Below are 5,872 nucleotides of genomic sequence, written 5' to 3' on the forward strand. Positions count from 1 at the left end.
CTGCCCTGTGCTGAATTGCTGCGGAACGGCTGCGGCATCCGGCAAAAATAGAAGCTCTGCTGATCGCCGGAGCTGGGACGGAGTCGGAACGCAGCCGTTCCGCAGTCAGTGAAAATGCACACATTGACTTTATTGGAAACCTATTGACTCCACTGCTGTTCCGGCGCAGGGTCACCTGTCTTAATCTGTCTTCAGTCACCTGCCTCGATCTCCATTTCTGGACCTGCAGCAGATAAGACCATTACTCATCCAGATATCCATCCTGAACACTATTTTCATCAGTTACTCACCTGCTTCCATCATTGCTATCTATCACATCCTTCTGCAAATAAACCTGTTGATTACTTTACCTGTGTGAATCCTTCTGTTTCATGACAGAAGACCAGACCTCAAGAAACAATGAGTTTCGACCTTGCAGGACAGATCGCGGCAGTGGTTCAAAATAGCCGCGAGCTGTTTGAATACACAGAAGGGTTCTGTCATCTCGCAGTCACCTGCCCCTTGAATGATGAAATCATCAAAGTAGTCTACCGGATTGGAGAGAACTTTGTAGATCCCAGAGAGCTCCCAGATAACTCAGGGCTGGACTGGAGAGGCCATCTGCAGATGTCTAAAGAGCTTCATTCCCCGATATGTGAAACTGCCAGCTCCAGGGTTTCGTCCCGCCGAGTCCACCCTTCCGGGGTCTCGTCCCGCCGAGTCCACCCTTCCGGGGTCTCGTCCCGCCGAGTCCACCCTTCCGGGGTCTAGTCCCACCGAGTCCACACTTCCTGAGCTTCACGCCACGACTGAGCCATTACTGAACACTATTTTCATCAATTACTCACCTGCTTCCATCGTTGCTATCACATACTTCTGCAAATAAACCTGTTGATTACTTTACCTGTGTGAATCCTTCTGTTTCATGACAGTGTGACTGTGTGTTAGGAATTCTCATTTTCTCACCCTCATGTTGTTCAAAACCCATTCTGCTGCACACAAAGGAAGATATTTTGAAGAATGTCGGTAACCAGATAGTTGATGTACTCCATTGACTTCCATAGGGAAAAAAATACTATGGAAGTCAATAGGGTACATCAACTGTTTGGTTACAGGCATTCTTCAAAATATCTTCCTTTGTGTGCAGCAGAAGAAAGAAATTCATACCGGTTTGAAACAACTTGAAGGTGAGTAAATATGACAGAATTTTCATTTTGAAGTGAACTAATCCTTTAATTCATATTTGAAACACAAATGAATATCTTTTTAATACACTCAACCAAAACGTTGATGCTTCAAAAAGTAAATAAAGAGATAGTAAAAGTAATCCATAGGGATCGAGCCATTTCATCCAAGTCTTCTGAAGAGACGTTAGATTTAATTTAGGCTTTTATAAACATGCATAGAGCACATGGATTACATTTACAATGTTTTTAAGAACTTTTAAAGAGTCAACATTTTGGTTGCATGCATGAACATTCAATGGAGGGAGACAAATCTCTCACGTTTCATTAAAAAATATCCTAATTTGCGGTATGAAAGATAATCAAATGCCACATGGGTTTTGGAACGACATGAGGATGAGAAAATGACTGAATTAAATTTTGTGGGTGAATTGCACCTATAATTGAATTAGGACAATAAAAAGCACAAACTGCCACAATAGCAATTCACCTACAAGTTTAGCATAAGCTGACAAAGTCATTGGTGAATGATTTGATAAAGGTCACTGTAGCACAGACTGCCAAACCTTCAGCCTGAGACCTGAGACTCAGAGGGAGGTGCTCCTCCCACTCGCCCTGTGTGATGTGAAGTCAACTCCCAGGCATGTGGGAGTGTTTATGACAGCACTAATTAGCGTCTCTAGACATGCAGCGTGCACACACTACATCTATATAGGGAGATAAAATATTTAAAAGATGGTGTTTATAATGAGACACGACGGAGAGCCACTCAAGTCACTCAGCCATGCCTGAGCGAAAAAGAGGGATATAAGCCAACAACTTTATCAGGAGCAGATCAATTTGACTGATGTTGTCTTTATTCACCATCTTACAGCTGCATGCGCTAAAGAAAATAGTTTTCTGCACACATGCACAGTTGCCAACCACATGGGCCGCCACAAATCACTAATGACACTTTATTACGTAATTGTGACCGTTCACTTTTCCAGCATCCTTTGGTCTGGAAGTACTTTTCCAATTCATTTTCCCATTCCCATAGGCATTCAAGACTTGATTTAAATCACAACATTCGATTCAAAGCAAAAAAAAAAGATTTGTCTTTTAAATGCTACAAACTTTAAAGGCTCAAATATGACATTTTTTTACGCCTTACATAAAGGCTCCAGAACACCCACATACACACTTATAAATATATAATTATTTGATGATCATTCAGTCCGAAAGTAAATCTGAAGAAATGGGTCAAATGTTCAAGAATTGTTAAAACAAGACATGCATATACACACACACACACACACACACACACACACACACACACACACACACACAAACAAATCTAACCGAATGATTCATATAAAAAGTGATGTCTAGAGAAAATGCATTCACAAAATAAGAATGTATTGCATAAAATAAATACAAATACAGAAATATGTAATATGTAATATCAAGAACATCAGGTGTGTAAGAGATACAGGCAGCTGTCAGAACACATTTTGACATAAGCCATGTTTTCTGATCCCTTAAAGGGGTCATGACATGGTTTTTTTTATTTTATTATTATGTTCCCTTAGGTGCAATTATAGTATTACTATAGTTTTTTTTACAAAAAACTTTTAACATGTAGTGATTTATGACCTTTTCCCACCCTGTTTCTCATCATCTGATTCAAACAGTCTGTTTTGGGGGTGTTTCCCCTTTAAGAGTTCAGTGTTAACGCCCACTGTTATGATTGGCTAACGTCAGTGCCTATGCATCAATTATTAACGCCCCCAGCCAGAACATTTGCGGATTCGGCGCAACTGTTTAATAGCGGGTGATGCATGCGAAGCGATGGCTCTTGCAATGATAAAACCTTATTATGTTTGAGCCGGAATCAGATGAGGAATCACCACAAAATGAAGCATCACCACAACAACGAAGACTGGATCAGCCCGTGTCCACATGGAAAGTGAAACCATTTTGAATTAATAAAAAAAAATTAACCCGAGACACTTGAAAACGGATTATTGTTGCATAATTATCCTATAGCTTAATTTGCTAACAGTTTAACATTATTTAACTAATTCCAATGAAATGATAGGGTGTGCCACGGACAAAAATGCATGCACAGACAGGCCATCTTTGAAGATGCAGCATTGATAAAGGCAACATTTTTGATTTTCTATCACATGTAGGCCTACTAGAAAGGCGACATATTTTCAAGATTCTCTTATACAAATGTGTTTATATTAGCCATGGTAAAAAGTAAGTTTGCGTCGTCGTTATTGAGCCCAGAAGAGTCGGCACGGACTTATATCTTTGAGCAACAGTTTTCTGGCAAAGCCAAGCATCATATTGGGATTTTTTCCACAAAACAGTCATCCTTCAAATGTATAGAACACTGCCGTGACTGGGACGTCCGCGAAAAATAAAGTGCATCCATTTTTCCCTGACGACTGGATCTTTCAGCGTATTTAAAAAGTAGTTTAAAGTTTTAAATACATTACTTACAGTTTGCGTCGTCGATGTTGAGCCCAGAATAGACGGCACGGACTTATCTTTGAGCAACAGTTTTCTGGCAAAGCTCAAAACAGTCATCCTTCAGATGTAGAACAAACGCTTAAACTAACACTGCCGTGACTGAGACGTCCGCAAAAAATAAAGTGCATCCATTTTTCCCTGACGTCTGGATCTTTCTGCAGCGTATTCAAAGATGTTGTTTGTCCACAGCCAGGAACAGCACATCTGCGGCATCGTACTTTCCCTGTACACAGACCCACTCGCTCTCCGTCGACTGAACACTTGTGAGGCGCGCAGCGCGCGGGCGCGACAATGATACGAAATGAGCGTAGTTGTCTTGCGCTTTAAGCGTAGTTGTCTTGTGCCTGGAGGCGGTCATATGCAAACGCTGGGACGTCACTTCGTACCGTGACGTCACTTCTTACCATGGATCCAGAACGAGCTGTATTTAGAGCTTGATTAAATAAATGATTCGTTTATAATGGGGAGGACGTCTTAAGCTATGAAACTTGCAGGACGTTTTAATGGTACAAAGACCTCTTATATACCAAAAGATCAAGGCAAATTTGGTTTCTCATGTCATGACCCCTTTAAGCGCATCTGGAGACTCATATTGACTGAACTTTCAACCTCAAATGTTAAACGAATGTGAGCTCCTTCTATTGTGCAGCCACAGAGAAAATCTCACTGAAAGCAGGACAGCACTTTCTGTAAGACACTAACAGTTTTTGGACAACAAGCCTGAGGCAATATGTGTTGTCATTTTTGTAAGCTTATAATATAAATGTGTGACATCACATGCAAGCACCATTCAACTTATCTTCTTCTCAATATCAATCACATATGGGTCAAACTAAATTAAAAGGGGTATGGATGCTTTTAAGAAACTTTTTTGTCCTTTTTGGATTTGTACCTGAAGCTCAAACAGGGGAGCATGGCACTAGCAACACAAAGGTCAAAGGTCAGCAGTGTTTAATGTCACTGTACAGAAAAGCAATTCATATTTTTTATAGTAACTTTTATTAAGATCATTACAATGCTTAACAGAATATAAAACAGAAAGATACATAATTATCTTGTAATTATGTTATAAAAACAATGTTATACAGTTTTTTAAATTACGTAATATATTCACACACATACATACATACATATCTTCTCCGCGGCGCGGACCCCCTAGAGTACCTTCAGGGACCCCCGGCAGGTTCACAGACCCCTGACTGAGAATGATGGCCTTTTGATTTGCAGTAATACTTAAAGGTCAATATATTTAAGGTGTTGGAAAAGTGACATTAAAGGGATATTTCACCCAAAAAAAATAAAACTCCTGTCACCATTTACTCAGCCTCATGTCATGCCAAACTCTTGTGACTTTCTCTCTTCCATTGAACACAAAGGGAAATATTTAGAGATGCTCTCTTCCATAAAATTCGTGAAAGTGGATGGGGACTAAGGAATGTCCAGTTCAAAAAAGCACCATTAAATAAGATTTGTGCTCTATATTCCAAGTCTTCTAAAGCCATACAATAGGATATTAGTCTTTATTCACTGAAAATCTTGCCTTAAAGCTTTGGCCACCATTCACTTTCATTTAATGGAAAAGAGCAGCATGGACTCTGCTTTAAATAACTACTTTTGTGTTTCAAAGAAGAAAGAAAATCGTACTGCTTTCCAAAGACATGATAGAATTTATTTTGTGAGAGAACTAAACCTTTAAGGTGTTCTAAAGTTATCGTCTAATTTTCAATCCCATGCAGTCAAGATACTCGTCGTGAATAGCAGGGGTGAAGAAATGTGACATCTGGAGTGATGTAAGATCAGCTTCCATTGCTAGACGAGTTATAAAGAGCAATATCCTGCTCCGTGGATTGAGATGAGCTTAGGTAGATTAATGCTAGAGGACTGAAATATTTGTTGTATAAAACCTCAGTTTATACAACAATGTGTCACAGCAGTATATGAAAGACTGTAATCTGGCAGATGGCCCGGAGCCCAAGAGCTGCTCCGTATTAATGGGAATATCACAGGGTTTAGAGTTCATGTGACTCAATGAGATTTCAGATTGCACCTCAGAAAGAGAGAGAGGAAGCAAAGGAGGACTGGGATTATCTGTAGGGTTCCCCCCTCCACACCAAAAAAAAAAAAAAAAAAAAAGGAGCACGCCCCATCATTTTAGCATTCAAGGAAAGTGGACCAAGTAAGCACCAAAC

Source organism: Phoxinus phoxinus, assembly GCF_949152265.1.
Source record: "Phoxinus phoxinus genome assembly, chromosome: 11".
Lineage (NCBI taxonomy): Eukaryota > Metazoa > Chordata > Actinopteri > Cypriniformes > Leuciscidae > Phoxinus > Phoxinus phoxinus.